The 12,161-nt window shown below is 35.0% G+C and overlaps 1 protein-coding gene across 1 annotated transcript in view; it reads left to right on the top strand.

Moving 5' to 3' along the window:
• LOC125674100 (uncharacterized) overlaps positions 1–12,161 on the top strand; it is a 99,575-nt gene that overhangs the window by 66,477 nt on the left and 20,937 nt on the right. The window lies entirely within an intron of this gene.

Raw genomic sequence — 12,161 nt, forward strand, 5'->3', positions numbered from 1 at the left:
CACATCTCCTGCATTTTCAGCAAAGCCGAATGTCCACTCATATCAAATCAAAGTACGACGATAAAAAATATTTATTCATTTTTTTCCAATAAATATCAGTTATAAACAATGCGATACCACCATAGCAAGCCTGAACATATTTTAATTGATGATATTAATCAGCTGCCGCTAAGGACATAGAAGGTAGCAGCCAATTCGAAATTTCATCAAAGTACTCCAAGTACTCAGACGGAGTTCTAAAATGTAACACATAATAAATCAAAATTGATCATATTTCAAACAATTAGTAAAAACATTCTTAATTATCAAGTTTCATACATGAAGATAATTGAGCTCACCCGAAAGTTCCTGAAGTTACATCACATAGGGGGATAATGAATGCTAATAACAAATTAATCTTTATTATATCCACAAAAGGAATATGCAGTCAAGGAAGTGGACACCTAGGACTATCATTTTCCGTCCTCAGTTTGGGGATATAGGGGTACCACCTGGCACCTTTCAAGTGTTGGGCTACTTTTCAGACCTCTTTGATAATTGATTTGAAGGTGATGGAATAAACTAATATACGGATAGAGAACAATAAAATCAAATATATAGAACCGTTAAAAGGGGTCACGTAGGCCTTTAAGTACCATTGAGATAACCTGAAAGTTCCTAATTTTACACTATGTAGTGTCATATGTTATGGATCAGAAGAAACCCTTAATATTGCGCGGCAGAATTCACTAACAAAAGCAATTAAACAATTGCTAATATTTATTTACAATGAATTATTGAAAGGAAACTGTAACAATAGCAAAATACTAACTTACGGTATTTGAACAGTAAATCCACACATAATCTACTCACAAAAGATAGTAATTCCAAAATCCTAGTTCCTAGTATAATAAAAAAAAATCCAAATGCATAGAAAGTGTCTAACTGGAGCTTTCTTATCAGAAGAATTCCAGTGTATTTATATTAGGAATGAATTTTCTAATCCAATCTTGAAAAACAATGATGCATTTATTACATCATCTTTCTACTAAGATTGACATGAGGCTCTAGAACAATCTAGGTCACAGTTGTCAATTTGAATGCACGTAGTACACAACACCTCCCCCTTAAAAAGTTTGAATAACAATGAAATCTTAAATTCTCTAGTACACACACACACACATACATACATACATACATGTGTGTGTGTGTGTGTGTGTGTGTGTGTGTGTGTGTGTGTGTGTGTGTGTACATCAATCAAATCATTAACAAAATCACAATTTAAAACATATTGATGACACTCTTGATAAGGCATCTGTTATGACATTGTCTTTGCCTTTGAGATGTGTGATATTAATATCATTCTCTTGCAATAGTAAACTTAATTTTGTGAGTCTTTCATTCTTGTTTGACATTTCATGTAAAAAGATGAGAGGGTTGTGATCCGTAAAAACAAGAATTGGATGCACAGTAACATTCAAATAAACATCAAAATGTTGTAAAGCTCTTTTGTAGAACATCCGTGAAGATTGACAGATAATTAGCCATGAGGCGTTGAACTTCTCGCTGGTAAATTTTCAAATGCCAATGTTTGGTATCCAGATTGGCAAGAATTTCAGAGTTCTTTAAAAGGACATTCTGGTTGAACTCTTTTTTCACAAGTTTCAACGCTAACACCATTTTCAGTACAATTTTGTAATGACTTAACATTGGTCAAAGTGGAAACTGATTTTACAGAATTTCGGTCACATCTATCAAAATACTCTTTCAACATGTTTAAGTTACAAATGCGTTTTTCGTTATGCTGGTAAGGTGTCTTAACTACACGTACATACCTCACATCACTAAGCTTGCTTTTAATTTCATAAAGACCATAATACCTGACCTGCAAAGGATGACGAGGAACAGACAAAAATACAAGAACCTTATCGCCTGGTTTAAAAACTGTGTTCCTATAGTATCTTTGTCTTACCAAACTTTCATTTTGGCTTGAGAAATCTTCAGATTTAATTGTGCTACTTTATAAGCATTATGAGATATTTCTTTGAAATTGGATATATAGTCTAAAAGATTAAAGAGCACTAGTTTCAGTCAGCCATTTTTCTTTTAACAATTTCAAAGGACCTCTAACTGTATGGCCAAACACTAATTCAAAGGGACTGAATCCTAGAGACTCATGAACTGCGTCTCTTGCAGCAAAGAAAACAAGGTAAGCCCCTTCATCCAAATCTTTATCACACTGATAGCAATATGTTTTCATTATAGTCTTAAAGGTTTGATGGAAACGTTCAAGTGCCCCTTGAGACTCGGGATGATAAGCAGTAAACGTATATTGTCTAACACCTAACTCATGTATGACCCTGACATAACATTTCAACCTTGGTCTGATTGAATAGCCCCAGGCACTCCTACAAAACTGAAAAACATGGTAAGGGCCTTGACTATGGTTTTCTCCTTAATATTCCTAAAAGGTATAGCTTCAGGGAATCGAGTGGACGTACACATGATAACAAGTAAATACTAGCTCCCTGATCTAGTTTTTGGCAAGGGTCCTACGCAATTCATTAACACCCTACTGAATGGTTCTTCAAATGCTGGAATGGGTTGTAGAGGGACAGATGGAATTTTATGATTAGGTTTACTTAGCATCTGTCATAGATGACAAGACTTGCAAAATTCAGAAACATCCTTTCTTAACTTGGGCTAATAAAAATACTCAAAACCGTGTTACAAGTCTTATTTACTCCTAAATAACCTGTCATGGGTGTATCGTGAGCCAAACTCATGATGTCCCTACGATATATCACTGGGATCACTATCTGGTGAACGACCCACCATACTTGATCCGGTGGTGCATCAGGTGGTCGCCATTTTATCCTAGTGATCCCGTCGTTGGTATAGAAACACTCTCTTTGGCGGCCTCTTCTGGTGGAAGTGCCCTCTTGCTCAGTTTGATAATAGCAGGGTCCTTATTTTGCTCGGACAGTAGCTGATCTCTACTGAGGGTGTACTTGTCCTGGTCTAGCTGTATATTGGGACCACCATAATCACTGGTTTTCATTGTTAATTTTTATCAATATGTTCGATGGCCAAATCACAAATAAGCATACTTGTACTTGAAATTGCATGTGCAAACCAATGCATGTACATTATTACATGTTACTTATCAAATACAAAAGTACTTGTTACTAAATGTTATTGTACATCAGGTACCCAGTTGAAATTTTTTTTTTCGCGTGTGATTTCATTTTATGAAAATTAAATTTTGTGTAAATCATCTTACATGTACATAATACAATTTAACATCAAATATACACAAACATAATCATCAGGCAGGTAGCAACAGGGGGTCTGCCCCTGTTATCAATACATGCACCTGATCCCAACTCTGGTGTGTCCAGGGGTCCGTGTTTGCCCAACTATCTATTTAGTATTTCTTATTGGAGTTATGAGATTGATCACTGTTCGTTATTTTCACCTTGCATGCAAAGTTCGTTATTTCTATGTGAAGAGTTTGATCTATAGATAGACTGCAGGCCCCTTTAAAACTAGTAACAGTGATTTGTAGAGGAAATGTAAATTTTGGATTTGTTTTATGTTGATTGTCAAGAATTTTCAAACAATAATGTGAAGTCAGCTTATTCTTCTGCGGATCCCGCTCTGTGTGGTTGAAAAACTTCATGCCTGGTTATGTCACATGCTTTCATCCCATTTTAAGTGAAACTTAGGACCGCAATGGTACCCCCCCCCCCCCCAGAAAAAACAACTTCCAGTGTAGGGGAAGCACATGTAACTGCAAAAGTGTAGGCCGAACAATATCAAACGCTTTGTGCCAATTCGTGTTTAGAGTCGGGCAGATGTGAAAAGTTTACAGACACAGACAGACAAACAGATGGACGGACGGACAACAGGTGATCAGAAATGCTCACTTTAGCTTTCAGCTCAGGTGGGCCAAAAATGAGTATATCTTTTTCCTAGCCAGACTGATACTTGTAGTGAATTTTTAAAAGATATCAAATTTTAAAATCTGATGGAACGTTCACGTGTGTTGCTAATCAAACTGAAATCCAGTTTACAGGAGTCCTTGTAACATTACGTAATTTTAATGCTTAAATGGAATCGGCCGAGGCGATCCGAATGCTCTTAAATATTGATGACTGCATGTGCTAGGAGCGCCCTCTGACATCTTAAATGTGTCACCAAGATTTCATCCAGGTAACTAATTCTAAAATACATCATGGTTTAAATATTTGACATCTTTTTAAAAATCACAAGTATCAGTCTGGCTAGGAAAAAAATGTATTAAAAGATTCCATCCGGGTAACAAACTTTTATTTTTTCATTCTTACCTTGTTATGCCCACTTTCGTATTCCAACTTTTCAATTCTAACCTGGACATTCTAAAATTCTGATTTTAACTTTCTAACTTTCGTATTCTATCAAATTTTATAATTGTACCGTTTAGAAATAAAAACATTCAAATAAAATTGAGAAAACATGAGTTTATAATTAAATCAAGAAATAAAACTAAATAGATTGAAACAAAATTGGGAAAATAAGTAAGAATAAAAATAAGAAATTAGAAAAAATATATAAAGATAAGAAGAAGAAAAAGTCAAAATAAAAAAATTAAAAATAACAACTAATGTTTATAAAACATATATATCCTCCTAAGGTGTGATATTACTCCTGAAAATGTTATACTATTACAGTCAAAGCAAGGGAGCACAAGGGGCATTAAGGGCAGGGGTATAAGCTCTCAGTGTGATGTTTCATTGCTATATTTCGTGAAATTACAGTGAGATATCCCCCTCTTCTTTGAAGGTTGAACTGACATCGTTTGCATAGTGAACCTTCTAGCTGACATCAAATGCATGGAGTACACCACTGCACTTGGTGACCTTTTGACCTGAAAATCACCAGAGGTATTTAATACCAATGACCAACCCATGCATGAAATATTATCACTATAAAGAAAATGATTTAAAAACTGACTATACGCAGAACAAGCTCTTGCGTATCGAATTAGTTGAGAGATACAAACACCATATGCAGGTGATAATGGAATATTGCTACATAAATATGGGAAGTTGACGATTGAGAAGCTGACACCATTCTGTTTGTCATACAGTTGAGTTGTCAGTTTGCCGTTAATGTCTACTTTCAATAAAATATCTAAGTTTAAAGCAAAAGTGGACGACTCTGTGGTGTCTTTTATTTCGAGCTCACGGGGATATATCGAATCGACATATGAAAGTTATTATTAGTAATAGACAAAACGTCGTTGATATATCTAAATGTCGAATTGAAGGCCACAGCAAGAATTTTTTTTTTCGCGTAGAAGTTTTTTTTTAATAAATTCTGCTTCATATGAATATAAAAACAGGTCAGCTAACAAAGGAGCACAATTCGTGCCCATGGGAATTCCAACAGACTGTTGGAAGACCTGATCACCAAAGATCACGAAGATATCGTCAATGAGGAACTCTAGCATATTTTTATATCAACTTCAGATTACTTGTGCGTGGAATCAGAGTGATGTTTAACAAAGTAAGTTTTTGGATGACTGATCACTAGATATGAATATTTCCGTTTTCCATTTTTGTTGAAGAAGCAACTGTCTATGATGTCAAAAAGTCTAGTCTTTAATGAGGAATGGTTGTACATAGTGTTGAAAAGTCAGGTTTTGATGTTATTGATTTGAGAAAAGTTTTGCGATTTCAATTCTACTAAAAGTTCTTTAGAATGTTTTAGAATCCACATTTGATAAACACCACTTCTGGCATATGTAGTCGCACAGTAAGTTTGAAGTTTCTCCTTCACGGCTGTTAATATTTTCGTGAAGATCAAAGATAGGGGCTTGGTAGAGCATTTACTGGATCCAGCAATGTATCTTTGTTTGTAAGGGTTTGATGTAGTTTAAGAATCCAGTATAGGTACGGTAACTCATATTCATTCGACCCATTGACTGGGATATTAAATGTGTCTAAAACTGAAGCATGGTTTTGAAGAATTTCCTGTTTTGAAAAGGCAGTTGGAGTATAAGTACGATTACCAAAAGTGGAATTATAATGCCAAGTTCGTTCAAAATATAGTTGTAATAATGAACCTTACAAACAAAGACAATGTTTTTACTAGCTTTGTCACCATGTATGAAATACCATCACTATCAAAGTTCTAAGCGTCACAAAGTTCTTAAAATATTGCGCGGATACCATTTCTACAGAGTACTGCATTGCACTCGGTGACCTTTAACCTTCTGTCCTGAAAATCAATAGCTGTCATCAACCACCCATGATCAACGCCTGTATGAAATATCACTATCAAGCAAAGAAATTCCAAGATATTGGGTGAAAACCAATGGTACAGAGTAATGCATTTCACCCGGTGACTTTTGCGCCTGAAAATCAGTAGGGGTCCTCCTCTAATCATATCCAATCCACATTTTAAATATCGTTACGATAAAGTGAATGGTTTTCAATATATTCAGCGAACATGTGGTTTGCATACCCACCGACAGACGCAAAACTATAATTATGTCTCTCTTCTTTGAAGGGAGACATACAAATCGAATATTAAACTACAGTTATCGCACAGATACCCCTCCATATGAAAGAACGTAAAACAACGAATTACCAAGAGGCGTTTGATATTTTTATTTCTCTTCAACTTATGGCACGGTACTGTTGTAACACACTTTACATAGATAATAATGTTTGAACTGAACATATTTGTAATAACCGATTAAAAACCTACGACGGCGTAAAAAGGCCAAATAAAAAAACATATTATTCGTTCGGACGAAATAGCAATTTGTTCGGACGAATAAGCAATTTGTTTGGACGAATTAGCAAATTGTTCGGACAAATTAGTAATTACCAAATTCGTCCAAATGAATTTCTCTTTCGTCCGAACAATTGGTAAATCGTCCGAACGAATTACTAATCCGTCCGAACGAATAATATATATTTTTTATTTGGCCTCTCTACGCCACCGTTTTAAACCAAATGATTCTGGTTAAAACAGAAGAAATAATGTATGACATGTCGTACAGCCTCATAAATACGTAAGTGCGATAATTCTACAGTGTTTTACATGATGGGCAAAAGTAAAATTTCGGACTGTGCAACTTCACACATAGCGTTATATATATATATATATATATATATATATATATATATATATATATATATATATATATATATAATATATATATATATATATATATATATATATATATACAACACATACGATTATCATTACTATAATAAAGATACTGCCTATTGCCACAGTCATCGTAATCTTTAAATATGTTCTGCTATCTGTCACAGTCTTAGTGTCTGACATAGCAGATTGTTCATTAGCTGACTTGTTTCTCGTGGTCTGTGGTGGTGATGTGGTGCTTGTAGGGGTTTCTGTCGTGATCTGATGACGGTGTGGTGTTGTGGTGCTACTGGATGGTCGTTTTGGTAACGGGTGAGGCATCCCCACAAACTCTAAGCCATTCTGTTAATAAAAGATATGTATCAAAATCATTTCATTTGCTTGTTCATCATTTGTATCTGTTTAATCTGGAACTATATGAATATTTATAGATCACTTGAGCTAGGTCTGGAACTACATGGCTATTTATAGATCGCTTATGCTGCAAGCCCAAGTTCGCTTTACTCGTCTAGAAACCACTAAAAACTACATATAGATGTTTGCATTTTAATTTAACATAACATGCGTAAGATTTATTCAATTAAATTAATTTGTGCAACTTTAAACCTTGATTACGACCGCGTCACAATTACGGTTATGGTTTAAACAATTTTGAATGTATACTACATAACACTACATAATATCAAAGCAGATGTTCAAAGATGTTCTTCATATACTCTTACGTAAGCCGTTTAAACCCCATTGTACCCCAAGCTCCAAATCCTGCTTTGAAAAATCTTGAATCTTCGTTGTGAAGCTTTTCTACACGTTTTGGCTTTTCTCGTCCAGTGGTTTTTAAGATTTTGACTGACCACTTAATTCTATTTCACTACGTCATTAATGAACTACATGCAAGACTACCAGTGCAGCATCGTCCACAATACAAAATCTTGGTGTTTATCTTCTGCGCGCTGACGGGATGTATTCCAGAATATTTACAAGAATTCATTGAAGTGTATTCCCCATCTTGACTACTAAGATCTGAAACATTACTGAGACTTACTGTGCCAAAACTACGCACAAAGTCTTTGGGAGAACGCAAATTCAGTTGGGCTGCAGCCAGTTTGTGGAATGACCTCCCGCAGCATAATAAAGTTGCCAAAAACATTAACGTTTAAAACAAACTGTTAAAAATCCACTTTTTCAAAATTGTTATCTCTGATTTTTAAGCTTCTTTCACAGTACAAGTTTTTCTCAATGACCATTTTATTGCAAATTTCTAAATCTTTTTAATGTTTTATTTCGCCCATTTCTTATTTCTAATACTTTGCATAGTGCTCAACATAAAAAATCCAAAACAAAACTTTAGCAATTTATTTGGATTATAGTGTTTTATTATGGTAATTTTACAGATATAACATCTTATGCCATTTGACTGTGTGTGTGTTTAATTTATTCATTTTTGTTTTTTGCTTTATTCCTGTTTTTACCCCTGTGAAGCGTTTTAGAGTGGTTTTTAATCGCTGGGCCCGCATGCGCCAGCAATTATTAGGAGAGTATGGGAGTACGGGAAGTCTTCCAATCAACGGCACCTATCGGCTTCTACTGTCATCTGGCCCAGAAAATAGATGATTTCAGTAGGTATCCCAAAATCTGGCATTCAAGTAAAGAATATATAAGCAAATCAAAACTACGTTTAATTTGATCCGAAATTGCTTTGTGTTGTATGACTGGAGCGTGAAGTTGGCATAACATTGCCAAAAATGCCAAAATCAATGAAACATTTCATAAATTCAGGGTGTTTTCCTTTCAGAAAACATACAGCCCATGCGTCGAGCAAATTCATATTCAAATACATTTTTCCTCTTCTCTTAATACACAATATATATTAATTGTATTTTGCTCGACGGATGGGCACACCTTTTCCTAAGCAATAATCTGGATCAAATTTAACAGTTATCAAATTTTTTTCAAATAATAGCGGGGAAAACTCTTATTCATGACTTAATAATGTTATAGAATTAGAAATAACTTTGATTTAAGTTGAGATAGTATACTTGGCATGTATTTAACTTATTCAAAACACATATCAAGCTTGATTCAAGACATTTAAATTAGAGAATTTTTTGGGCCTTTTTATGTACACAATTGTACCTTGTTCTTTACAAAACAGTCAGAACAAATAAAGTACGGAACAATAACTCTGGGTAGGAATTAAAAATTTCCTTTTCATATACAATTGCGATTCTGTCAAACTACCTACGCAGTATCATATATTTCTTTAGAGTACTTAGAATAATCTTGTGCTGCAATAGCAAACAAATGTTTTGTGATACGTTTTGAAACGCGTAGAGTACGACACGAAATCCGCGTGGGTTTGAAGAGGTTGTTTGTAAACAATCATCGGGTGTTGCTAAAACGTGGAATGGAAAATGGATATGCTTAGTTGATGCAAGGCGAAGATAACGAACAGTGATCAATCTCATAACTCCTATAAGCAATACAAAATAGATAGTTGGGCAAACACGGACCTCTGGACACACCAGAGGTGGGATCAGGTGCCTAGGAAGAGTAAGCATCCCCTGTTGACCGGTCACACCCGCCGTGAGCCCTATATCCTGATCAGGTAAACGGAGTTATCCGCAGTCAAAATCAGTGTGCCAAGAACGGCTTAACAATCGGTATGAAACACGTCAGTCAGCATTTGACCCAATGATAGGTTGTACTGACGAACTAGATCGTTATAACGACCATAGAACTTACGAAATGCTGACTTTAATCGAGACTGTTGAAACCCCTGTACCATCAACTTGTTTGTCAGTAGTTTACCTCGATTTAAAAACTGACTATACGCAGAACAAGCTCTTCCATATCGAATCAGTTGAGATATATAAACACCATATGCAGGTGATAATGGAATATTGCTACATAAATATGGGAAGTTGACGATGGAGAAACTGAAATCATCCCGTTTGTCATATAGTTGAGTTGTCAATTTGCCGTTAATGTCTACTTTCAATAAAATATCTAAGTATGAAGCAGAAGTGGACGACTCTGTGGTGTCCTTTATTTCGAGCTCACAGGGATATATCAAATCGACATATGAATGAAAGCTATTATTGTTAATAGACAAAACGTAATCGATATATCTAAATGTTGAATTGAAGGTCACAGCGAGAGAATTATTCTTCTCGCGTAGAAGTTTTTGAATAAATTCTGCTTCATATGAATATAGAAACAGGTCAGCTAACGAAGGAGCACAATTCGTGCCCATGGGAATTCCAACAGACTGTTGGAAGACCTGATCACCAAAGACCACGAAGATATTGTCAATGAGGAACTCTAGCATATTTTTTATTTCAATTTCAGAGTACTTTTGCGTGGATTCAGAGTGGTGTTTAACAAAGTAAGTTTTTGAATGACTGATCACTAGATATGACTATTTCCGTTTTCCGTTTTTGTTGAAGAAGCAACTGTCTATGATGTCTAAAAGTCTAGTCTTTAATTTATCGTGAGGAATGATCGTGTATAGTGTTGAAAAGTCATAGGTTTTAATGTTATTGATTTGGGAAAAATTCTGCGATTTCAAGTTTACTAAACGTTCTTTGGAATTTTTTAGAATCCACATTTGATAAACACCACTTCTGGCATATGTAGTCGCACAGTAAGTTTGAAGTTTCTCCTTCACAGCTGTTAACATTTTCGTGAGGAGCAAAGATAGGGGCTTGGTAGAGCACTTACTGGATCCAGCAATGTATCTTTGTTTGTAAGGGTTTTTATGTAGTTTAAGAATCCAGTATAGGTACGGTAACTCATATTCATTCGACCCATTGACTGGGATATTAAAGGTGTCTAAAACTGAAGCATGGTTTTGAAGAATTTCATCTTTTGAAAGGGCAGTTGGAGTATAAGTATGATTACCAAAAGTGGAATTAATGCGAAGTTCGTTTAAAATGCAGTTGTAATAATGAGCCTTACAAACAAAGACAATGTTGTTACTAGCTTTGTCAGCTGGAACCAAAACATATTCCTCATGTAACCTATCTAATTCTTTTATCACTTCTGGTTTACTAAACACAGAAGGATAGATGGTGCGTACTTTTGTTTTCATGTGTCTAATGCGGGATTTTAATATCCCTCTTATGCTTTTAACCCATTCTGACACTGTATCAAGTTCTTTTTTTCATATTTAGTCCATCGTCTGTCATAATCTTTTACAGAACTCATAATAGAGATGAAGTTCTGTTGCTAATTAAAAGACCGAGGTTCTCTGTATTCAAAACCTTTAATAATAAGTGATTTGAGGTCCTCATTTTTAACTATATCAACATATTATGGGGTGGACGACATTTTGTAAAATCAAAAGGCTTATTGTAATATGAACGAGGGCAGCGGAAATTTCATTGAAAATGGGAAGTCGTCCTTATGTTCCACTGCTTCATATACTTCATAAATATACATATATACTTATATTGTACATGATGTATGCATGTACATATTTTAAATTCGTAATGCTATTTTAGCAAGCGCTTGTGTATACTACCTCTTTTCCCGGAGTTGCCATTTTCTGACAATCTCTCACCTACTGATTGTGACAGTATGTTGTTTCACAAATATAAAGAAAATTGAAAATGAGTAAAAATAAAATACCGAAAAAGAAACAGCCTTTCAAATCTTATTATTTCTTCTCTGATATTCACCTTTAGAAATAATTTTACAAGCCTATCCAATTAATAATTCCCCTGAAAACAACATTGAAAAGATAAACTTACAGTGGCAACCTCTACTTCTGGGGCCCGTTTTACAAAACAACTTACGACAAAGTCGCAAGTCTTGAAGTGTATTACACAGTTGTTACTTTAAATGAATGAAGAAAAACTTTTCTGAGGCTTAATTTTCCACATCTTAAAAAATATTTTGCATTTAGAACGAATTATCTTACAATAAACTGGAAAATTTCAGTATGGAAAGTTGGTCGTAAGTCGTAAGTTCTTTTGTAAAACGCACCCCTGCTCTTCAGCAGCCCCCCCCCCCTTTTT

The sequence above is a fragment of the Ostrea edulis genome, chromosome 3, assembly GCF_947568905.1.
Source record: "Ostrea edulis chromosome 3, xbOstEdul1.1, whole genome shotgun sequence".
Classification (NCBI taxonomy): Eukaryota; Metazoa; Mollusca; class Bivalvia; order Ostreida; family Ostreidae; genus Ostrea; species Ostrea edulis.